This window comes from Lampris incognitus, unplaced genomic scaffold, assembly GCF_029633865.1.
Source record: "Lampris incognitus isolate fLamInc1 unplaced genomic scaffold, fLamInc1.hap2 scaffold_327, whole genome shotgun sequence".
NCBI classification, from domain to species: Eukaryota; Metazoa; Chordata; class Actinopteri; order Lampriformes; family Lampridae; genus Lampris; species Lampris incognitus.
In genome coordinates, this window is record NW_026611285.1 from 1 (window position 1) to 26307 (window position 26307).

The 26307-nt window shown below is 48.3% G+C and overlaps 1 pseudogene; it reads left to right on the forward strand.

Moving 5' to 3' along the window:
• Nucleotides 1-136: 136 nt before the first annotated feature.
• On the forward strand, nucleotides 137-26022 carry LOC130133445 (cyclic AMP-dependent transcription factor ATF-6 alpha-like; annotated as a pseudogene).
• The last annotated feature ends 285 nt before the right edge of the window (nucleotides 26023-26307 follow it).

The window sequence follows — 26307 nt, forward strand, 5'->3', positions numbered from 1 at the left end:
TTCTTATGCAGACAAACTGATTAGTTCACGTAGTTACCATTAGCATTAGCATTAGCATTCAAAACAAATCGATCAATTATGATGCTGCACGTTCCTTTATCGAAGCTGCGAGTTACTTTGAGATATTTCAATTTTTATGTATCGGAGACCTGGCCAAGTTAATGGCAGCAGCAGCAGCAACAACAACAACAACAGTGACAACAACAACAGCGACAGCGACAATGACAACGCCGACAAAAATGACAACAATGAGAACAAAAGTGACGACAACAACAGCAACAGCGACAACAACAGCAACAGCGACAACAGCAACAACGACAACAACAGTGACAACAGCAACAATGACAGCAATAGCAGCAACAACAGTAACAGCAACAGTAGCAGCAACAACAACAACAACAGTGACAACAGCAACAACGACGACAACAACAATGACAGCAATAGCAGCAACAACAGCAACAGTGACAACAGCAACGACAACAGTAACAGCAACAGTAGCAGCAACAACAACGACAACAACAGCAACGACAACAGTAACAGCAACAGTAGCAGCAACAACAACGACAACAACAGCAACAACAACAGTAACAGCAACAGTAGCAGCAGCAACAACAACAACAACAACAGTGACAACAGCAACGACGACGACAACAACAATTACAGCAATAGCAGCAACAACAGTAGCAGCAACAGCAGCAGCAATAACAACAACAATGACAACAGCAACAGTAGCAGCAACAACAACAGTGACAACAGCAACAACGACGACAACAGCAATAGCAGCAACAACAGCAACAGTGACAACAGCAACAACAACAACAGTAGCAGCAACAGTAGCAGCAACAACAATAACGGCGACAACGACAACAGCAGCAACAACAACAGTAACAGCAACAGTAGCAGCAACAACAACAACAACGACAACAGTGACAACAGCAACGACGACAACAACAACAATTACAGCAATAGCAGCAACAACAGTAACAGCAACAGTGGCAACAACAACAACAACAACAACAATGACAACAGCAACAGTAGCAGCAACAACAACAACAACAACAACAGTGACAACAGCAACAACGACGACAACAACAATAGCAGCAACAACAGCAACAGTGACAACAGCAACAACAGTAACAGCAACAGTAGCAGCAACAACAATAACGGCGACAACGACAACAGCAACAACAACAACAGTAACAGCAACAGTAGCAGCAACAACAATAACGGCGACAACGACAACAGCAGCAACAACTTTCTGAGCAACATCACGAAGAGATTGCACAGCAGGTTAAGGATACAAAAACAAAATATATCCATCCATCCATTATCTTGTCTGCTTATCCTGCTCTCGGGGTCACGGGGATGCTGGAGCCTACAGAAATTAGTTAAATATTGTAATAGCCTGGCGTGGTTAAAAAGCGCGGGGGGGGCAGGGTAGATAAATCAGACACAAGTCCCATTTGTGTTATCCTCAACGTTTCAGGAGGGAACATGAAATTCTCCAAAACGTGTCACATGAGAGAAACGTCGGCACGTCTGTCATGAGTTTATTCATCCATGTATTCATCATCCATACCTACTTAATCCCCTTCAGGGTCGCCGTGGGCTCGGAGTCTGTCTCGGAAAGCCCGGGTAGGAGGCAGAACGACAGCCGGCCTATCACAGAGCCCACACACACCACCGCTCACACACCAGCCAAACCGACGGGCAACGCAGAATCTCTAATTCCCCTAACACGCGTGTCTTAGTCCTGTGGGAGGAAGCCGGAGTACCCAAAGGAGGACTACACAAATTGGTGGGAGGGAAACAAACTCCGAATCCCCTTCATGTGAGCCAACCACCATGCCGAAGTGTATCAAATCCTTTGGTTAGGGATGCCGATACATGTATAAGCTAGCAGATGCTTTGCTTGTTTCTGCTCTTGGCTTTTCGCAGCACAATAAATTCAAATCCAACCTTTAACAAAAGGTCCATACAGCTTAATGTGTTTATTGCCATAGGGGGGAGTGTGTAACGCCGTGTACCGCAGCTCGGAGCATAACAACGGACACACGCATACCTGAACCAACATCTAACACCGGGGAACAAATGAAAACAGGGGACCATGCTGAATTCATGAAGGAGGTGGAAAGCACTAAGAGACAGGAATAAAAGGGTAGAGCCAGTGGGGTCCGGACGAGACTATGAGACGGGAGACGCGCGCTGCGGGGGAAATTGTGTTTTCGTCGACACGCTTCGAGAAACGCAGAAATCCAGAAGCACTTTAGGACAGTGTTGTGTCCTGATTCGGATTTAATATCTTAATATGTCCAGCACGCTCGCCGCACCTGACACCTCCGAGAATACAAAGTGAGAGCGCGAGGCAGACTCGGCCCAGCAGACAGATGTGGATGGAGGTGAGCGAGCCCCCAAAATATAAAAGCAAGACCGAGGGGGGCATGACAGGAAAGAAGATAGAATGACATTTCTAAGAGGGAGACAACAGAAAAGAGGCATAAAAGACGAGAAGAGGAAAAAGCATTTTAAATGTTCACCTCATCACAGCTGTTAGAGCAGTGTTTCTCAACCGGGGGTCCGCGGACCCCTAGTTGTCCGTGGTGTAATTATAAGGGGTCCGTGAAAATAAAATATCTTTAAAAAAAAGATCCTGTGACATTTATAGAAATAGGATTGTTTTACTCAAATGTGACTGAGACCTTTATCTACCTAAACTATAAAGGGTAACGGGACTTCTTTCTCTAATTACATCTGCTTCACAAGTGTAATTTATTGTATTTGAATAAGAGATCTCGCTCCCGTTTGCATTGTTAAAAGTTACTGCATAAAAATTCTGTTGTTACATATATCTGAAAGTTACTGAATACATATTCTGTTTTCTTACATATATCTGAAAGTTACTGAATACATATTCTGTGTTGTTACATATATCTGAAAGTTACTGAATACATATTCTGTTTAGTTACATATATCTGAAAGTTACTGCATAAGAATTCTGTTTTGTTACATATATCTGAAAGTTACTGCATAAGAATTCTGTTTTGTTAACTATATCTAAGTTACAACTGAAAGCTCTTATTTTTGCCCCAAAGAGTGAATAAATGCTATAATGCAATTTAAAATGCAGTTTATACTGTTCCTATCAAATTGTAACCCCCCTCCCCCAAGATCAAGTGGAGGGGTCCTCAGGGTAGATCAAAAATACGCAGGGGGTCCAGAACCCCAAAAAGATTGAGAACCACTGTGTTAGAGATCTTCATGCATGTTGAGCTATGGACCTGACACATTTTTGGCATGTGATAACTTATGCATACAGCTCTGACGTGTCCAACCCAAGGAGTCTACATTGACTGAGATCTTAACAAGTACACTGACAGCTTTGAGGGAGGACTGATTTAAGGTCAGGTTTGGTATACAGTGGACTTGCATGACGGGCGTAGGTTGAAATAGGTGCCACTTTAAGAACCTTGCGGCAGACGAGAGACGGGGAGGGTTCTGGATGTCAAAGATGAGCCAGAGGACACAGCCAGATGTGTCTCGACACGGGGAAGTTCTGAGCCGAGACACACAAACACTGTCAGTCTAGATCCAGCCTGGGCAGACAAACAGTCCGGTTCAGTCTGACAAAGCTCCTCGGTGATTGGCTGACACAAAGCTGATGTGTCAGGGAAGCTGACTGGCAGCTGAGGGATGGGTGGAGGGATGAGGGAGGGGGGTTTGGGAGGAGGCCGTCGTCCCTGACAAGACAGTGGGGAGTGAGCCATATCCGCCTGTGGAAATTCTTCTGTCATTCACTCCTTGTGCAGCTATGCCGCTGAGACACACGTGGCTGTCAGAAAATAATAATTCCAAGGCATCGCTGAGCCGCTTGACTGCCAAAGGTGATGAAGCGCACCCAAAATTTGCTTACTTGTCAGGCTGTCGTTCACTAGGATTAGCTTTATCCCCCCCCCCCAAAAAAATGGCTCCCGGTTTTGATGAGGGGTAGATTTAGGAGCGATCATAATGGTCTAACGGGCCTCCCAATCTCGCTTTATGATAAAGTGGGGGAATTAGCGTTGCGGGGGAGCGTTTGATTTATCGCAGCCAAGGTGATCGCCGCAACTGCTGTGGAGAGGTTGCCATTAGCGTCAAATCTGATTTACCGCGGTCAAATGAAGAGTATCTTAAAGATCACCTGAATGAGCACATGTCTCTGAGAGGATAATATTTCACGTTGGTACTTAAGAAACCTGCTTCCTTGGGAAACATTTTTGCACTTACTACTGATAATACTCTGTAAAACTGTGAGAACTGTAAAGAGACGTAGACGCCAAAGATGAGAGCAAGACATAAAGGTCAGATCTTTCCTGTAGCCCAAAGACAGGTTATTAAAGCTCACCTCGACCCGGTTTATCTGTGTACATCGGCCACAAAAAAAACTTTTGAGCTGGATGGCCGCTGGATCTTACGAGATGGGCAGGGAATTAATGGTCATCCATGTCTATTTCCTCATTTTTTTAACAGCAATACCCTGTTTATGGTTGATCAACCGCGAGGTGTCTCAGGTGTATCCTGGAAAGAGGCTTCATGGCTGCTTGCCAAGAACTAGTCATACCAAAGCCAGACCATATTCTTTCTTTCTGTCTTTACTTACTTAGGCTCTCCACCCCCCCCCCCCTTTTCTCCCTGCTCCAGCCCCTCTGCCGGTTGGGGGAGGGCGGCAGACTACCACATGCCTCCTCCCATACATGTGGAGTCGCCAGCTGCTTTTTTTCCACCTGACAGTGAGGAGTTTCGCCAGGGGGACGTAGCGCGTGGGAGGATCACGCTATTCCCCCCGGTCCCCACCCTCCCGAACAGGCGCCCCGACCGACCAGAGGAGGCGCTAGTGCAGCGACTAGGACACATACCCACATCCGGCTTCCCACCCGCAGACACGGTCAATTGTGTCTATAGGGACGCCCGACCAAGCCGGAGGTAACATGGAGATTCGAACCGGTGATCCCCGTGCTGGTAGGCAACGGAATAGACCGCTATGCTAACCAGATGACCAAAGCCAGACTATACTGACTGTGAACAGGACTTTAAGATAGCATAGCATGTTTTCCAGGGGTCTCTCCATGCTGGGTAAACAGCGACTGAGGAATAGTTGTGAGGTCATTGAGCAAACTGTCAGAAAGCCAATTCAAACAAGTTGTGAAGTTGACCTGGGAGTTGTGTGTGTTTTGTGTGTTCTCTGCAGACATCAGCTGTCTTGTAGATGACCGGGTGCCTGGTGTGATGGGGGGGGGGGGATAAGGAGAGACACAGATTTTAACACTTAATCTTCAAGACTGTGAAGGCACCCTACCGCCTAACGCCCTCGGCAAATGACAACCCCTTGTCAGTATGGAAAACCAGCGGTGACTGCTGAACTGCCGATGGCCCCAAGATGACCGCCTGAAGTTGTCAGGTTGTTCAATCATCTAAAGCCTGCGACACTGCAGCGTCTTCAGAGGAGGGCCATGCCGGCACAGGACCCACCATGCACTAAAGCAGGAGGTAAACTCAAGTGGGTGAAATTTTTATTTATTTTTTTAACCCTTTTCCATAATTTATAATGAGGGGGGGTCTCTCTGATCGTAGACGGGTCGATCCACGATCTACTAGAAGGAATTCTGCTGGTGTGATTATGCAGGCTGATGCCTTCATCAGCACGCTCTGACTGATCATCTGCACTTGCTTTCCTCTTCCTCCCACAGCCCTCAGTCCAGTTTGCAATCCCAAAGGCAGCATTAGGCCTGTGAATTTCACAGAGCACTGTATAATTAACTGGTTAGTTTTTTTTTCTTCACATAACTACCCAGTAGTTAATTCTTCACCATTTCACTGGTTAATTCCTCATCACAGCAAGAGACAGCAGTGACTAGATTTGGAAAAATATGACAGTGTGACTCTTCTGTGAATGAAAAAATGTGCCTCTGCCAAATTTGCCTCTATGCAGATGCATGCACACATCTACATGTGTGTGTGTGTGTGTGTGTGTGTGTGTGTGTGTGTGTGTGTGTGTGTGTGTGTGTGTGTGAGTCACACACACATTCATTTTTAAATCCGGAATCGATTCAGTATAAGATCTGCTCATGCTGCAGTTGTTCATACACAACTGGGGAATCAATGGCTGGGGATTACAATTCATCAGAATGAAGCAGAGAATAACAGTACTAACAGTACCGGGGTATCAGGGTATCAGGGTGGGGGAAGATATTTATTTGTTTTGAGCTGAGCTGAGGCACTGGTGATCAAGCAGCCTCTGGCAAATTACACCTGGAAATACCTCCTGCACAGCAGCAGCAAGAGTGGCCAGCCAGGAAACAGTGATTCATGGCAGATGAGGGCACTTCAGAGTGGCAGATGGTACCTCAAACTATGGTACAAAACCACCGGAGCACGGTTAGGGGGGCACGGGGGGCACTGCCATTACAGAGGCTGGTTATGAACATTTCCCGACGGCTCTGTATCGTCTGTTTTTCTGTTTGTGTCGGATAACAGCAAATTTAGAAAATAATGACTTGGGGGGGGGGGGGCGTCCGGGGAGCGTAGAGGTCTATTCCGTTGCCTACCAACACGGGGATCGCCAATTCGAATCCCCGTGTTACCTCCGGCTCGGTCGGGCGTCCCTACAGACACAACTGGCCGTGTCTGCGGGTGGGAGGCCGGATGTGGGTATGTGTCCTGGTCGCTGCACTAGCGCCTCCTCCGGTCAGTTGGGGCACCTGTACGTCCCCCTGGTGAAACTCCTCACTGGTCAGGTGAAAGGAAGCAGCTGGCGACTCCACATGTATGGGAGGAGGAGGAGGCATGTGGTAGTCTGCAGCCCTCCCCGGATCGGCAGAGGGGGGTGGAGCAGCGACCGGGATGGCCCAGAAGAGTGGGGTGATTGACCAGGTACAGTTGGGGAGGAACGGCGGGGGGGGGGGAGTTACTGCCCTCCTGCTGTCAGTTTTGACCACCATATTTGCGGACTTTTCTGAAAGGAATCCCTGAGACTGTGAACAGGAGGTACATGGAGGTGTGCAGCATCCTCTGTGGGGCTGAGGTCAGCTCCCCATCTATCACACCAGTCCGTCTGAAGACCAGGGTTCTTATGAGATACCGAGTCCCCGAGCTCAGATGCACTAAATTTCCTGCTATTGTGTTGTACGTTGTTTGTACTTTATAAAACAAGAAAAATAATTAAAGTGAAGTACACTTTACAGCGGTAGTATCTTCAGTTATATTCGTCGGGCAGAACAGATGTTGGTTTTTTTACCCGGCGTGGTAACACTGAATGTCCTGGTGATGGATTCAACACAGCACCACAATGCATCACACTGTCGCCTCGAGGGAGAAAAGCTATACCGTCTTGTTTTTTGTTCTCTGATAAACCTCATATCCCAGTCAAACCCCTCTCTATTGTTTTACTCACACACATGAAGTCCTGCACCACCAACATCTCGCCCGGGTTTAAGGCCAGGCTGTAATCGCTGGATCAGCTATTACAGGCACTGTCCCACTTTTCTAACTTGCTACTAGTGCTGGGCGAAAGGGAAAATATCATCGTGATAATCCTATGGACTTTTACACAATATTGATAAATATCAAAATATCTGCTTATATATGCAAAAACACCGTGTCTGGGAATCTAACTTGTAACACATCACTGCTTGGCACAGCGTAACATCAGGAATCAGGAACGCTTCAACGAAATATCGTTTCCCCCCAGCCCACAGCAGTGCAACACAAACACAAAAACACGTAACAAGAAACTACAAGAACTTCAAGAACACACATACTACCCGACCCATATATCTACATTAACACACATATCCAAACTAAACAAATAAATCGCTGTCCAAGGGAACGAACGCCAGCCAGGATGACTGTCGGAACTGCCGGTCTGCATGGGCTAGCAGTTAGCTTAGCCTGCCCCGCTTCCGCGTCCTGTCAGACCGCCCTCGGCGCTTCCTCTTCGGGCACAGCTCCAGGCAGGGCCGTGGTCCCCTGGGCCCACAGCAGACCCAAGATCCCCCGGCCGATCCAGCGCCAGCTCTCCCAGCCATCAAACCAAGACACAAACTTAGGCGCAGACGTGGACAAAGACGCTGCATGGACGGTACTGGGTGACGCCGCCGCAAACGGGAATTCGCGCCGCCATCTTCCCACACCGGAAGCGGAAATTCAACAATATCAAATAAATAACGTCAAACCAAAACTAGTTTTCAAATAATACTGCCTCGAATATTTCAGGCCTCACTTTGTGACATATTTTAGGCAGATTCTTCTTGTCATTAATTTAGACAACAAAACTCTCTCTCATACCCATATTTGATCACGATATTGATCACTGAACGATGATAAAAGATCAATACTGAATTACTGCCCAGCCCTCCTTGCTCTGACCAGTTATGAACGAATTTACTTTCATCGTCTCCACATTCAACTTGTTCCATGAGTAGGAGATCCAGCCCTTTTGCCACGTCTTTCACATGTGGGTAGGAGACAGGCAAGAAACAAATGTTTAAGTCCTCTTTACATGTTCAGTCCAACCCCAGCAGAGTAGATAGTGAACTCATCCTATTTATGAATTTCCATTTAGCAAATCCAATGGACGCTTCCTTTGTGGCGCCACTTTCATAAATGGATTCACTCTGACGACAGAGACTTCTTAATCTGAATGAATAATAAACTCCCTAGGTGGCACGGTGGCCCAGTGGTTAGTGCTGTCCCCTCACAGCAAGAAGGTCCTGGGTTCGAACCCCGGGGTTGTCCAACCTTGGGGGTCATCCCAGGTCATCTTCTGTGTGGCGTTTGCATGTTCTCCCCGTGTCTGCGGTGGGTTTTCTCCGGGTGCTCCGGTTTCCCCCACCATCAAAAAGAAACATGCACGTTAGGGTTGCTACTCCTGTCTGTGCCCCTGAGCAAGGCATGGTAAGAGGAACTGGGGTTGGTAAGAGGAACTGGAGCTACACAGCTAGGATGGGCTAAATGCAGAGAGGAATTTCTCCCACAGGGATCAACAAAGTATCTCAAAATCAAATAAAGAAAGAAAGTGAAATAATAATATAATGCGGAATAACAGCTCCACCTCCTCAGAACAAAGTTGCGACGGTACCGCCACGTCATGAGGAAACCGCTGCTTCTACTCCTGAGACAGGTGGAGAAATGGTTTTCTTATTAAGACTCATAAAGGAGATAGATGTGTGTACGTGGAACATTGTGACCAGGGGAAAATATCCACTCACTAATTTGAAATAACAAAACTCTCCTGTTCTCCCAGTGAGCATAATTAGCAAAGGCATCAGAAAGAGAAACGACCAAGAATCCTCAAGCAGCATTCAGCCTTCCAACAGTATATACGTACGAATGCAGCCAGGAAACGGGAGAAATCCGCATTCCACAATAATCACTGTCAAGCCGTAACGTGCGGTACGGTGGCGCGGTGGTTAGCGCGGTCGCCTCACAGCAAGAAGGTCCTGGGTTCGAGCCCCGGAGTTGTCTAACCTTGGGGGTCGTCCTCTGTGTGGAGTTTGCATGTTCTCCCCGTGTCTGCGTGGGTTTCCTCCGGGTGCTCCGGTTTCCCCCCACAGTCCAAAGACATGTAGGTCAGGTGACTCGGCCGTACTGGATTGTCCCTAGGTGTGAATGTGTGTGTGTGTGGGCCCTGTGATGGCCTGGCGGCCTGTCCAGGGTGTCTCCTCAGACTGCCACCCAGTGACTGCTGGGAAAGGCTCCAGCATCCCTGCGACCGCAATTGGGAGAAGCGGTTTGGATAATGAATGGATGGATGGATGGATGGATGGATGGAAGTTGTAATGTAGTCTGCCTAGAATAAAAGTTGCTCATCCATTCCAAGGCCAGATGATCTTTTCTCCTTGTGTAACCAAAGTACCAAACAGGGCAAAAAAAAAAAAAAAAAAAGTTGTACCAATGCTAATGTACACAGGTTCAACACTCCCGCCAGTCAGCTAGTTATGCTGAAAGTGGTAGTTGAGGCTATAAAAAGATGTCATCACCTGCCCCGGGCAGCTGCCGTGGGTGGTTGTTACGCAACGATGAGATGCTGTCATGATGCTGGCACTTTCACCCATGAGCATTTTGATCAAAGGTCACTTTCTACCGGGGCAGGACGATGGGGGGGAGGGAGGGGGGAGGGGGAGAAGAATACTGACAATACAGTCTTCAGCTAATGGTAACGAGGGATATGGGTAACGTGAGAAGAGCAAGGGATGTGGCGGTGGAAGGAGCCAAGAAATGGGGAGATGAGGAGAGAAATGAGGGAGCAGGGGCGCCCCGGTAGCGTGGCGGTCTATTCCGTTGCCTACCGACACGGGAATCGTCGGTTCGAATCCCCGTGTTACCTCCGGCTTGGTGGGGCGTCCCTACAGACACAACTGGCCGTGTCTGCGGGTGGGAAGCCGGATGTGGGTGTGTGTCCTGGTCGCTGCACTAGCGCCTCCTCCGGTCAGTTGGGGAACTGGGGGGAATAGCGTGATCCTCCCATGTGCTCCGTCCCCCTGGTGAAACTCCTCACTGTCAGGTGAAAAGAAGCGGCTGGTGACTCCACCTGTATGGGAGGAGGCATGTGGTAGTCCGCAGCCCTCCCCGGATCGGCAGAGGGGGGTGGAGCAGCAACCAGGACAGCTCGGGAGAGTGAGGTAATTGACCAAGTACAATTGGGGTGAAAAAGGGGGGGCAGTGTTTTGAGGAGTCAGGTGTATTCTACCTGCGGTATCATCCGTACCCCCTCCAACCTAGCACAACGACAGAATGCCTCCAAACAGCACGCAGATAAAGTGTAGAAAAGGAAAGCTCTTACGCTTCACCTCTTATGCTCCACCATATCGGTAGGATAAACAGCTTTGGCTAGCTCCTACTGAGGGACTCAGCAGAGCTGGGAGCTATGTTTAGAAACTGGCGACTGCGGCTTTGTGACAAGCCCACTTAGTAGTTACGCTTAAATCTTTCCCTTGCTTTCTCTCTGTCTCTCTAAAACCTCCGTCTCCTCTCAAACTGGGAGGAAACACTGCTCACAGGCTTTCTCCTACGTCCCCCTAATCTGGTTAAGCTCCGGCTCCACCACTCCTGCTCCCCGGGTTCAGTTCGGTGGAGGAGAACTCCACACCCCCTCGTCCTTTCTGCCTCGGCCAGCACCCGTTTCCCAAACAAACAGAGGAGGGCAGCCTTGGAATTCGGGACATTTGTCTAAGGGACATCCTCGTCAGGACCGTTGGGGACGAGCAAACATCGGTCTTCATGTGACAATGCTATGGCGACCGTGCGTTTGTACAGCGATGTGTGGGCATATGTGTGTGTATACACGTTATGTATGGAAGTGCGGGGGAGGGGGTTTTCAAACTTAAATACATGAGTACATTCTGTGCAAATATCCATCCACTAGCCAAGCCGCTTAGCCGAATTCGGGTGGCAGGATGCTGGAGCCTATCCCAGGAGTCGGTGGGCGGCAGGTGGGAAGACACCCTGGACAAGGCCACCAGCCCATCACAGGACCGACACACACACACACCTAGGGACAATTCAGTACAGGTGATTCACCTGACCTACATGTCTTTGGACTGTGGGAGGAAACATGCAAACTCCACACAGAGGACGACCCCCAAGGTTGGACTACCCCGGGGATCGAACCCAGGACCTTCTTGCTGTGAGGCGACCACGCTAACCACTGCGCCACCCCTATATATATATATAGCAACTATATATATATATATATATATATATATATATATATAGCAACTATATATATATATATATATATATATATATATATATACATATACATATATACATATACATATATACATATACATATAGTTGTGCAAATATAGCCGAAAAAATTATGAGTGCCTATGTGTGTCTCTGTTGACTGCTGTATTAAGCAGGTGGGAGGATTGAACCCCCGGAGGAAATAGGACCGTGAATCCTCCAACAGGACAGGGTTGTACTTAGCTAGCGTGGCGAAGCCTTTGCTTCTGTCTGCTGTTTCAATCAATCATGTCTGCACGTTACGCCGCGAGGTGTCTCTCTCATCCTCTACTGTCGCGTGCTTCTCAGAACCTACGCTGTAGGTACAAAGACACAGGAACTCCCTCCGGTCTGACTGCTTGTGTTCAAATCGATACACTTGCCTTCGGTGCTTTTGGCAAACACTCATATCGTGCTCCAAAAAGCCAATTACTGGTATCATCATGATGATTACACACAGACAAAGCGCTATAAATATATTTGAGGTATAAGCCGGAATTGTGCATCATTTCCACAATTATCCACAAAGCAAGAGAGACAAGATGGAGATGGTTTGGACATGTGTGGAGGAGAGATGCTGGGTATACTGGGGGAAGGATGCTGAATATGGAGCTGCCAGGGAAGAGGAGAAGAGGAAGGCCAAAGAGGAGGTTTATGGATGTGGTGAGGGAGGACATGCAGGTGGCTGGTGTGACAGAGGAAGATGCAGAGGACAGGAAGAGATGGAGACGGATGATCCGCTGTGGGACTGGCGCCCCCTAACGGGAGCAGCTGAAAGTAATAGTAGTAGTAGTAGTAGCCAGAATTATGGATATTTCTATCATCTAGAGGAGTTCAGAAATGCTCAAACTTCATGATAAGCTTGATGCCATGCACACATCGTAACACCTATAAAAACCTCAGGTCTGGTAAACCAGAGGTGTATGTATCCACACAACCATACATGGGAAGTATGTTTCCCACCATTTCTGGTAACAAACAGCCGCATTATGAATAGTTTTTAGGGAGCCGACGATTCATTTGTAGCATTAATATTTTACTCTGATATCGGTCAATAACGTATTCGGGGGAGAGTGTCATCAGATTCAACTGTAGACCTCGAAAATCACCAACATCGCACCATGATGAAGAGGGACACCGGCGTCATCTCCATCGACCAGGGTGGCGAGTGGGACATTACTCTTTCTGATGAATAGGAAAACCTGGGATGTTCAGATGAGTTTTGTTTTTTGGAAGCCCTGGAATATGCTGGCTATGCTACTGATATTCCCAACCTGGACTTTGACATCGACCTGACTCCCTGGGACCAAGGCAGCCCCTGCACTGACGGTGAGGTGAGTGTGGACTCTTTGTCACCTGCCCACACTGAGCTCTGCCTCCTCCCCTGCCTCAGTGGAAGCCTTGTCACCATACCCATTATCAGATGAGGTCCTGTCTCTACAGTCCTGGCCATCGCCAGTCTCAGTCTGCTCAGACTCCAGTGGCATCTCAGAGACCCCCCCCCCACCAGCCAAGACAGCCTCAAAGAAGAAAAGTGAGGCCATGCGAGCCAAAGCAGCCAGTGAAAAGGCCAATCCAATTTAACCCCAAGGTGTCCATCCAGCCTAAGCCAGTAATTACAGCTACATCTCTGTCCCGCACTGAGACCATCATACAGACCACTGTGCTGCCAGTGGTCAAACCAGCTCCAGTCAACATTCAGCCAGCGCCTCCTCCAGGGAAACCTGTGACGCTGCCTCAGTCGGGCCACGTGCTTCAGATCCAGACACCGCAGGCTGTCACCAGCCATGTAGTCAATATGCCAACACTGAGCCAGAAATGCCCTGCCCCCATCATGGGTTCTTCGATGGTCTCTGTCTCACTCAGAACCCCATCAGACGATGATTCAATGGCATCCCAGAGGCAGCGGCAGTTGATTAAGAACCGTGAGTCTGCATCCCTGTCTCGTAAAAAGAAGAAGGAGTACCTGCTGGTGCTTGAGGCTCACCTGAAGGCTCGCCTGAAGGTGAGAATGAGGTGCTGAAACATGGGAATGGAAATCTGATGAGACAGCTTGAGGGACTTCTGCTTGAGAACACAGTCCTCAAGTCTACAGCCCCCAAGCGTGAAGCTGTATGCCTCATGGTGGTTTTGGTGTTCCTCGTGCTCAACGTGGGACCCGTGAGTCTCTTTCAGGATGGCCCCAGCTCCATGCTGCCAGCCGGCTCCATGTAGCGCAACACCCGTCACCTGCTGGGTTTCTCCCCAGAGACAGAGGCCGAGGTAGGCCCGAAGGCCCTCAGTAGCGGCCTCCCTCAGACAGTTGACAGCTTGATGGTGGTGAAGGACCCTGAGTTCCTCAGGCCCCCTGCCAGCCACCTATCAACAGGACCAAGTGCATGGAGTTGGCCCATGAGTGAGAGGTTGGGTCCACCACCACGAGGTACAGCAGATCAAATCAGGGCAAATGAGTAAAAGCCACCGCAAACCCGCCAGGACCATCTTGAAAGCGAAGGATAAGGGGGACGACATTGCCTGGATAGTAACAGTCCAATACACAGAAACCTCAGAGGGAAAGAATCCTGGCAGTGAGCTGCAGGTGTACTATGCCCCTCATCGCATCTACAGTGACCTCTTCGATGAAATCAACCATCGCGGGGACACGTTCTGCATAGTGTCTTTCTGCAGGGATCACCTCCTGCTTCCTGCCACCAGCCACAACAAGGGAAGTCAGCCCAAGATGTCTGCGGTGCTTCCAGCCATGAACAGAAATGACAGCATAATAAGAGACGAGGAGTTCCAGGTCATGATGCAGATTGACTGTGAGGTCACAGACACCAGGATCCTTCACATCAGCTACCAGTCCCCCCCCCCCCAACAGCCAGCCCATGCCTCCAGTCAGGGTTCTCATGGGTTCTGCATAAGATCCCCATCTCTTTTTTGTTGGTTTTTTGTTTTGGGGGATGGTTTGTTGAAGCTGATGAACTCTGTAATTCCACAGTTTTCAGCCAACTTTCCCTCTCAGCTTTGATATCTGGAGGTAGGTCATCTTTAACAGGGTCCAGGAAGTGGACGCCTCACTCCCTGTGCGGCAACACCAACCTCTCGCCGTGACCCCAGATGCCCCATGCAAGTGTAATTGCCAAGCGGCAGGGTGCAGAGCATTGAACCCTGAGCGACCCCATCATAACACAAATAACTAAGACCCTGCAGCAGCTCTCTTCAAGTCTGCCCAGTCTTTTTTTTTGTGTGTGCTTTTTTTTTTTGGTTGTTATTGTCTGGCTGAGCTGCAAAGCCAGGACTTGTCAAAAATGTCTCACTAAAATGTTAACGTCAGTTGTTGGGGCTTTTTTAAGCTTAGCCAAAAAATGCTGATTGTTCTTTTTCGCCACTGTTCGCTCATCTTTTATATCTGGATTTTTTTTTGTGCTGCTCTTCTTTAAGAGCATATTACATTTTTTGCTTGTCAAATAGGAAAAGACTGATTAGATAATGATAATGATTAAATTATTGCAAATTATTGGGCACCGAGTTAGTTGTTAGGCAGCTCGGAAGGGGAAAGGGAAAATGCCCAGCAAGGGTAAGTAAGAATAGTATAGCACAAAAATTATCCCAAAAGAGCACATTTTCCTTAAAATAAAAAATAAATAAAATAAAAAATAAGAGGTCTGACGCTCAAGAGTCAATTAGAAATCGATGTTTTAACCCTCGTCCTGCAAATGCTACAGCATACGGGTTTACCAAAACCGGACGTGGTGGCATCACACATAATGTGACTCTACTATCTACTATTATTTCATAGTATTCATAAAGTCGACGATACATCCCAGGATGCACTGGGACACGTCATCAGTGATGTGTCCTAAGGACCTCAGGTTTTCGGGTCTATCGACATCATACACCCTTCGCTCAGTCGACCCAGCCAGGGTTGGTCAGGCCCTGGCTTGTGTCTCAGCAGCATTGGCCCACAGATGACTCTTCCTGATCCAAAGCTATATGGAGGCCCTCTCTGCTCCATTGTGGACCTGATGGCTTTCCTTTTTGCAGCCCCGTGATGCCAAGTAGAGTGTAAACCTTGCACAGTGAGCGGCCAGCAAAGCCTCTACACCCCACTTCAATGGTCACACAACGCACCTTCCAGTGGAAGGTGTGCACCAGATCCTGGTACTTGGATCACTTCTGTTCATTTGCCTCTTCCATCCGGTCTTCCCAGGGAACTGTCAGCTCTATAAGGAGCACCTGCTTTGAAGAGGCTGATGACAGCACCACATCTGGCTTCAACGAAGTTGTCATAACGTGGTCCGGGAATGTGATCTGTCCCCCCAAGGCGACTCAAAGCTCCCAGTCTGATGCAGAGGTGAGGAGACCGGCTGCTGATCTGGGCTGTGACTGAGGCCGCTCACCAGCCCTGTCAAAGGCGATGGTCCTCTGTTTGGGGCTTGCTTGTTGTTGGTCACGACTTTGGCGATGGCCTCTGCAATGGTCCAACCATCCATCCGTTATCCAAACCGCTTATCCTGCCCTTAGGGTTGCCGGGATGCTGGGGCCTATCCCAGCAGTCATCGGGCAGCAGGCGGGGAGACACCACCAAACAAAGAAAAAGAAAAACATTTTCAAGTAAAAATAAATAGTTTTTTGTACTCATAGTCACAGTCAATCCCGTTGAGTCAGTCTGGGAAGCAGTCCAGGTTTTTGCTGCTGGGTTTTGGGGAAAATGACCGCCTTCCAGAAAACAACTGAGCAGAGTGGATATGGAGCGATCTGGGAGAATATAGAGTATTTTTTTGAGCGGCCGGCGGCGGATGAATGAACAGCTCGCGAGGGGCTGAACAGCCTCACTGTATGTTTACCGTGCAGCTGATTGTTTACTCTGTCCGATGGTTCCACTCACCCCCTCTCTCTCCCGCTATCAGAACTGGCAGAAAAAACAACGGACTCGAACCTGAGGCGCAAACCAGAACGAATCCGTGAGTGGGTTGTGAAAAGGAGTGTTTCCGGGGATGTGCAGAGGTGGTGAAATGTAGTGAGGAAATCCAAGCTGACACAACGTGTTCAGACTAGAGATGCACGGTATTAGATAGCTGATATATGCACGTATGCTACTGATCTCTATAGCTGGTCTATTTTCTTTTTCCCTACGCGAGGCTACACGGCCCTCCGACGGGTAAAAACTACACTGAACCGTGTAAAACATGAGTACAATCTGTTTAAATGGCTAAAATGAATACCTCACTGCAACAGAGGCAGTGCAGTGCAATGCAGCAATGCAAACTAAAGCTAAAGCATACCAATTTGGGCGTCCCACCAGTGTAGTGGACTATTCTGTTGCCTACCAGCATGAGGATCGTCAGTTCGAATCCCCGTGTTACCTCCGGCTTGGTCGGGCCTCCCTACAGACACAATTGGCCGTGTCTGCGGGTGGGAAGCCGGATGTTGGTATGTGTCCTGGTCGCTGCACTAGCGCCTCCTCTGGTCGGTCGGGGCGCCTGTTCGGGGACTGGGGGGAATGAAGGGATCCTCCCACGCGCTATGCCCCCCCTGTGAAACTCCTCACTGTCAGGTGAAAAGAAGCATCTGGCGACTCCACCTGTATCAGAGGAGGCGTGTGGTAGTCTTATCCAAGCCGCTTATCCCAGTCGGGGTCGGGGGATGCTGGAGCCTAGCCCAGCAGTCAATGGGCGGCGGGTGGGGGAGACACCCTGGACAGGCCGCCAGGCCATCACAGGGCCCACACATTCACACCTAGGGACAATTTATTATGGCCGATTCACCTGACCTACATGTCTTTGGACAGTGGGAGGAAACCCACACAGACACGGGGAAAACATGCAAACTCCACACAGAGGACGACCTGGGATGACCCCCCCCCCAAGGCTAGACAACCCTGGGGTTTGAACCCAGGACCTTCTTACTGTGAGGCGACCGCACTAATTGCTGACCCACCGTGCCACCAGGGAGGATGCAGCTCCCCTTGAAACCCCACTGATTAGCGTACCAGACCAGCAGATTATCAACCTAGCAGAGAACTATTGCGGACCAGTTTAAACAGCGACGTAAAAACTGGGAAAAGCAAGCATCCTCGGGTACTCACAGGAGCGCCATTTGAGAATAAATACAACTAAAGTGGAGGAATGAGATCGGCGTGGTGTTTTTGATCTTGGCTATTCGTTAAGTTAAGCACCGCACAGCTCAGTGAGGCGGCTCAAGACGTTCTCAGAAGTTGGGTCAGCTAACCGTATTTCCACAACCCCAGGCTGGGCTTCAGTACAGCTGTGGCGGCATCTCCAGGTTACGCGTCCTGGCTCACAATTCCCCCTTCGGCTCGCCTGCAGCTTGGTGTGTAGCCACTAATAACCTGGCCCTCGACAGTACGTTAGAGATCAAGAGCAGGGCCGTGTGTTCACGCTAACAACTGGCTGCAGACCCCCGCGCCATCTTGGAAAAGGGATCCTGGGACTCGCTGTATCTAGGAGGTCTACTGCACAAGGGTAAGATTTAAGATTGCTTTAGAGGAGGAAGTTTGTCCCTTATGTATCGCCGTGTCAGATAGAGACTCCAACAGAAACATCAGAAAGCACAGGCAGCTCTCGGGCGTGAACAAGATACTGTGGCTTAGGCTCAAAGGGGACTGTACGACGCCGGGCGACTCCATTAGAGAAGAGTAAACTGATGGCGGAGAAGGTACATAACAGAAGAGGTAGCGAGGCCTACAAAGAGACTCTGCAAGGCGAAGCAGGGTCACCCAGTGAAATGAAAAGCTGCGGGGAGGAGGAGTCTTGTCTGAGGAGAACCGCGGGGCCCGGAGATGAACTGAACCGGATCGTTATCCTGTATGTACTGTAGGCGCTATTATCTCCACAGAACCTGCCACGTGTCGTGTTGTCAGGCACTTCCTGCGTGGTCTGTCGGGGCCTAAAACGAGTCCTTTCCCAGAGACGTTAAACATGTCTGGCAGCAGCGTATGAGAGTAAGTGGTTAGTAATTTATTGGCCGATACCGGGGACGATAATATAATTAGGTTTTGTCCGTGAGGGAGAAAAGATTAAAAACAAAGCATTTTTTTTTGGACAGGTATATTACATAATATGGTGAAACAATATTTCTAGAGGAAACAGCACTGATTCATGCAGTGGAGCGAAAGGTTGGGTTTTTATTTTGCTAGGCTGACAACACTGCGAGAGGACGCCATAAATAAGGAACGCTATGCTCGCAGGGGTCTAGCGGTTGGACGGCGGCGGCCTCGCATTGCTGAGGCAGGCTCAAACCTGCGTCTACAGTTACTCCACTTCTGGGCCCGTGATGGTTCCGTGGCTGTGTTCAGTCCCACTAGCGGGATTTGCCTCGCGGCGTGACTGCAAAATTCAGCCCCTTGGTCATCCGGTTGGTGTGGCGGTCTATTCTGTTGTCTACTAACTATCACCGGTTCGAATCCCCGTGTTACCTCTGGCTTGGTCGGGTGTCCCTACAGACACAATTGGCCATGTCTGCGGGTGGGGAGCTGGATGTGGGTATGTGTCCTGGTCGCTGCACTAGCGCCTCCTCTGGTCGGTCGGGGCGGAAACTGGTGAAACTCCTCACTGTCAGGTGAAAAGAAGCGGCTGGTGACTCCACATGTATGGGAGGAGGCCTGTGGTAGTCTGCAGCCCTCCCCGGATCAGCAGAGCGGGTGGAGCAGAGACCGGGACGGCTCGGAAGAGTGGGGTGATTGGCTGGATACAATTGGGGAGAAAAAGTGGGGGGGGCGGGGCCTAAAGGTACCTCTGTCACCGTCTTACAATGCTGAGATGGCAACGATTGCCCAGTCCTGTGTGAACAGCACACCGGGCCACTGTAGCTCTAGTTAATGCTCACGGTAATCTGCATATGAGCCGACCAGCGGTTTGGGTCGTTATGCCACTGTGCTGTGACCTGATGAGACTGCAGAGGTCACTTAGATCGGTGTTTATCAACCGGGGGTCCGCGGACCCCTAGTGGTCCGTGGGGTAATTGCAAGGGGTCCGTGAAAATAAAATATCTTTTAAAAAAAAGATCCTATGACATTTATAGTAATAGGATTATTTTACTCAAATGTGACTGAGACCTTTATCTACCTAAACTATAAAGGGTAACAGGACTTTTTTCTCTAATTACATCTGTTTCACAAGTGTAATTTATTGTATTTTAATAAGAGATCTCGCTCCCGTTTGCATTGTTAAAAGTTACTGCATAAAAATTATGTTGTTACATATATCTGAAAGTTACTGAATACATATTCTGTTTTGTTACATATATCTGAAAGTTACTGAATACATATTCTGTTTTGTTACATATATCTGAAAGTTACTGAATACATATTCTGTGTTGTTACATATATCTGCAAGTTACTGCATAAGAATTCTGTTTTGTTACATATATCTGAAAGTTACTGAATACATAGTATTCTGTTTTGTTACATATATCTGAAAGTTACTGAATATATATTCTGTTTTGTTACATATATCTGAAAGTTACTGAATACATATTCTGTGTTGTTACATATATCTGAAAGTTACTGAATACATATTCTGTGTTGTTACATATATCTGAAAGTTACTGAATACATATTCAGTGTTGTTACATATATCTGAAAGTTACTGAATACATATTCTGTGTTGTTACATATATCTGAAAGTTACTGAATACATATTCTGTGTTGTTACATATATCTGAAAGTTACTGAATACATATTCTGTTTTGTTACATATATCTGAAAGTTACTGAATACATATTCTGTTTAGTTACATATATCTGAAAGTTACTGAATACATATTCTGTGTTGTTACATATATCTGAAAGTTACTGAATACATATTCAGTGTTGTTACATATATCTGAAAGTTACTGAATACATATTCTGTTTTGTTACATATATCTGAAAGTTACTGAATACATATTCTGTGTTGTTACATATATCTGAAAGTTACTGAATACATATTCTGTTTTGTTACATATATCTGAAAGTTACTGAATACATGTTCTGTGTTGTTACATATATCTGAAAGTTACTGAATACATATTCTGTTTAGTTACATATATCTGAAAGTTACTGAATACATATTCTGTTTAGTTACATATATCTGAAAGTTACTGAATACATATTCTGTTTAGTTACATATATCTGAAAGTTACTGAATACATATTCTGTTTTGTTACATATATCTGAAAGTTACTGAATACATATTCTGTGTTGTTACATATATCTGAAAGTTACTGAATACATATTCTGTTTTGTTACATATATCTGAAAGTTACTGAATACATGTTCTGTGTTGTTACATATATCTGAAAGTTACTGAATACATATTCTGTTGTTACATATATCTGAAAGTTACTGAATACATATTCTGTTTAGTTACATATATCTGAAAGTTACTGAATACATATTCTGTTTTGTTACATATATCTGAAAGTTACTGAATACATATTCTGTTTTGTTACATATATCTGAAAGTTACTGCATAAGAATTCTGTTTTGTTAACTATATCTAAGTTACAACTGAAAGCTCTTACTTTTGCCCCAAAGAGTGAATAAATGCTATAATGCAATTTAAAATGCAGTTTCTACTGTTTCTATCACATTGCAACCCCCCTCCCCCAAGATCAGGTGGAGGGGTCCTCAGGGTAGATCAAAAATACGCAGAGGGTCCAGGACCCCAAAAAGGTTGAGAACCACTGACTTAGACGATGATGAAACGTATCTCTCTGTTGTGTCCAGAGGAACTGAGTCACCTTTCTGTGATTTCCCTACCTGGATTACCCAGCATGCATAAAGACAGGTGTTCACCTGCACCACACTACCTGTTGAGCTGAGCTGAGGTGACGTGAACTGAGCCGGAGCGCCTCACCCAACGGTGTGACCCGCGTCCTCCCGAGGCACCTCACTTCAAAGCCCAACATGCGACTCCCCCGTTCTAACCACGGCCTCATCCTGCACCTGCTGCCCCGGGGCAGCTCCAAAACCCACCAGCCCAGCCTAATTACCCACGATCAACAAGCAAATGGGGAGTTGCCTTTGATGTGTGTGGAGCGCTGCGTTGTGTGTAGAGCTGGGGACTTGTGTAAACTCAGCTGGATGCAAGGAGGAAAATCAGCCTCCAAAGGATCACGTGGCATTTAGCCGTGACTCCTATTTTCCTCGTTTAAACAGCCTACAATCGATCAGTCACTTCTCTGTAATCTTTATCGCGTGTCAGAAACACGTTTTCAAGACTCAAGAACAACTTGTTGTCATTTCTGTCATGTACTTGTGTACACAAAAGAAATGGAGTTTCCTGGGGCCCGCGGTGGCGTAGCGGTCTAAGCGTCGGCTTTGTGTCGATGCAGTTGGGGGTTCGCGCCCCGGTCTCGTCAGATCCGACTATGGCCGGACTTGATGAAGCAGCAGTAATTGGCAGCGCTGTCTTCGGGAGGGGGGCGGAGTCGGCTTGTGTTCGTCACGTGACTGCGTCTCTGTGTGTGTTGGAAAAAGCAGTGGTTCGGCCTGGAGTTGCCTTGTCACGAAGGTGGCGGGCAACTCCTTCGAGACTGCCGACCGGAGAGATGCAGTTGGCGAACGCATGCAGTACGAGGGTGGGTGTTTGAATTAAAATAGGGATCGATTGGCCACTAAATTGGGAGGAAAAAGGGGAAAAAATCAGAAAAAAAAGAAATGGAATTTCCTTTCCCCAGTGCAACGCAAAAGATAAATGGGCGGCACGGTGGCGCAGTGGTTAGCGCTGTCGAAGGGCATGGGTTCGAACCCCGGGGTTGTCCAACCTTGGGGGGGTCATCCCAGGTCGTCCTCTGTGTGGAGTTTACATGTTCTCCCCGTGTCTGTGGCGGGTTTCCCCCGGGTGCTCCGGTTTCCCCCCACCATCATAAAGGCATGCATGTTAGGGTTAATACTCCTGTCTGTGCCCCTGAGCAAGGCATGGCAAGACCACCTGGAGTTGGTCCCCGGTCGCTGCACGGCAGCTGCCCACTGCTCCTAGCTACAGAGCTAGGACGGGTTAAATGCAGAGTGTAACTTCCCCACGGGGATCAGAAAGTATCTCAAAAAAAATAAAAATAAAATACACATCCAAAACTTCCAAAAACGACACCACCAAAAACATACAAAAACAGAGTGCAAAGCAAAACAAACAAACAGTTAACAACACGGTCCACTCGGTGCAACACAGTCCAAAAATTCGACTGTCCAAGGGAGGACGACCGCCAGCCAGGATGACTGTCAGAACTGCCGGTCTGCATGGACTAGCAGTTAGCTTAGCCTTAGCCTGCCTCACTTCCGCCTCCTGTCAGACCACCCTCGGTGCTCCCTCCTCAGGTGCAGCTCCGGGCCCCTGGGCTCACAGGATACAGCAGACCGGGCTCCCACAGCTGATCCGGCGCCAGCTCTCCCAGCCAAACGCCTTCAGCACACCTCCCCGCACTCCACACGACCACACAAACACAGACGCAGACAAAAACACTGCACAGAGGACGCTAGGCGAGGCCGCCGCCAGACCGCCTCGGCGTTTCCTCTCCGGCGCAGCTCCAAGCAGGGCTGTGGTCTCTCAGGACGCAGCAGACCTGGCTCTCTCAGCCGATCCAGCGCCAGTCCTCCCGGCCATTAAATGGAGAAAAAACAAAAATCGAAGATCAAAATAAAAAGCTCACACGATGACACAAACGTAGACAGCGGACAGAAGCGCTGCAGAGTCGGTACTGGGTGAAGCCGCCGCAGAGCCGCGTCTCCATCCTTCATCCCGGTCTGCCCTTCCTTTTTAATCTCAGCATGCTGACCTCGGACCTAGCACAGTAAAGAAAGCGGGGCGCCAGCCACCTAAACGTGGGCCGGGTCACGAGGTGAAGCCTCTCGGGGGATTTGTCTCGTGCCCACATTAGGCAAACCAAACGACAAACCAATTTGTCACGGTAACCTACTTTGACGAGACCCCTCCCCCATGTGATCGGCCTCCTAAACTAATCAGCTGCCACTTACGGCTATTAGTACTAGTGGAGGCAGGCTGGGGGCTGCGGAAATGAGGAGAACCGACTGCTAAAGGGTCGACGCCTTGCTGCGCTGGTGAGTCTGTGTATTTTTATGAATAACGGAGAGAGAGAAAGAGGGAGGGCGCACGTGACTATGACAGATACTACAGTATCGGTATAATGAAGTGTGGGTACTCGCCAGCTGCACCAGCCGCCAGCAGATTTCACCATCCATCCATCCATCCATCCATCCATTATCCTGGAGCCTATCCCAGCAGTCATTGGGCGGCAGGCGGGGAGACACCCAGGACCTTCTTGCTGACCGCTGCGCCACCGTGCCGCCCAGATTTCACTAATTAGCACAAATTCAATCAGCTGACGCAGTGTTCCTCTCCGACTGAAGGTTAAAACACCACTATTTTCCACCATCGCTTGTGACTTTACTCATCGTGCTTCTCGAGCTGTCTCGCACTGCTGAAAACATAACCACACGTCACACATACAGATATCGAGGACAGGATGCGAGAAGCTAGTTCAGCTTCCCTCAGCAGATCTTGTTTTCTTATACCCATCATGTCATCAGACACACTCCTTTACGTACCGCCTGTCGCATCAATATCGTCAAAATATGAAACCCCGCCCACCCCACCATCAAGCCTCGCATTTACTTGTCAATCAAATGTCAGCTCGTGAATATTAACCAGGGCTGGATCACTCACTGTTCTTGAGACTGTTGAGAACAGTTATGGATCAAGGTATGAAATACACCACATTAGTTATTTACAAATAAGACAAATTTACTGACTCTTTTATTGTGCCGTCTCCAAGGTTCTTAGACTTGAAAAGTTAGATCTGATTACTGATTTAGGACCGCCTTTGAAATAAAAACCTGCACCCACATAATGCTGAGTGGCGGATGGCCTGAGACCCCGGTTTTAAAGTCGTGCTTCTCAAGGCGGATGAGCAGACTGCTGGTGTGTGATGGTGACAAGAACTTCGGATTTGAGTGGTTCGTGCTGATGGATTGCAAAACGGCTGGTCGTTGTCGTGTTTCGCAAAACCCAACGCATGAGCACGCGACCAATACAACACCACGTTTCCTGCAGCTTATCTCCACCTGCACCTCGACCGCACCACCTCCAGCACTCCTATAAACACCCCTCTGTATTCTGCCCACCCATCCTACAGTTCAGTGATTAAAGTGGGCCGGAGCTACCCGGATCCCGACACCGGCACCTCCCCTCCTCCCCCCCTCCCCCCCCCAAGTCAACCGGAGCTGAGATCCGGCACTCTAGACAGGAGTAATTTCAACCTTTTTGTCACGGTAAAATTTAAAACAAAAAAACATGATGCAGCCAATTCACAAGCATTACAAAATAAATCGCAAATAAAGTCGTTCTTCTATTTTTATACTACTTTACTTTTTCTAAAAGTTTGAATGACGTCGCGTCCTCACGTGACCCGCACCTGCCTGCTGTGTGGCTTCAGCAGACTTGACGTCAGAAGAGACTGGCTTCACACTCACGGGTCAGGGTCAGTTCACCGCACCAGGCAGACCAGACTCGAGAGAGCGTCAACCTGCTACCTGCACTATTATCTTGGATTGGGGGGCATAAAGAGTGAGTATCTTCAGTGTATTTCCAATAGTATTTCCAATAGTTTTGTCTAGGTCTGCTGTGGTTTTCATTCAAGCAACTAACGTTAGCGAACGTAACGTTAGCTAGCTAGCTAACTAGCTATCTTCCACCCGGTAACGTTGCTAGCTAGTTGCTGACGTTGCTGGCTAGTTGTTTGAATGCTGCTAGGCAAGCTAACTATCGGTAGCGTCCGGTAACGTTACCGGTAGCTAGCTAGTTATGTTTGTCCAACCTTAGCTCTGGCCATGCAATATTTTCATTCAAATAACTAACTAGCTAGCAAACGTTAGCTACCGGTAGCTATTATTAGCTAACAATGCTAACGTCGGGACTACTGGACCAGTGGTTAGCTAGCCTAACGTTAGCTAGCTACCTATCACTCCCGCACTTTTGCCCACCTCCAATACAGAGATCCCCCACTTACCAAATCCCACTTTAACCCCTGATCCTACTGCTGTCTCTTCCTCTCTTTCCTGTCCTTCGTAGGGTCCGGAGGGGGACGACGGTTGCCCGGATTCCCTGCAAAGCTTCCCGACAACGCGCTCAGCAAGCAGAAGAGCTGCAAGAAGTACACCCCTCTGTCTCTTTCCTTTAACAAATCATCTGAACGCATCTCGCTTGACGGTGTGGTCCTCGCTAGTGAAGATACTGTGAAACTACCGCTTGCTGGCCCCTGAGTCACTACATATTTGTGTGGACCTTGTGAAGAGATATGCGAGACGTTCAATGTCAGTTATCTCGAGTGCAGGAAGAAATGTCACAACAAGTAGGTTTAAGTGTAGCCCATGGAATATATGTATACACAAGAGCAAGAATTGTGTTATCAACCAGCTCTGTTTGTCCATCCATCCGTTACCCAAGGCGCTTATCCTGCTCTCAGGGTCGCGAGGGTGCTGGAGCCTAGCCCAGCAGTCATTGGGTGGCAGGCGGGGAGACATGCTGGACAGGCCGCCAGGGCCCAC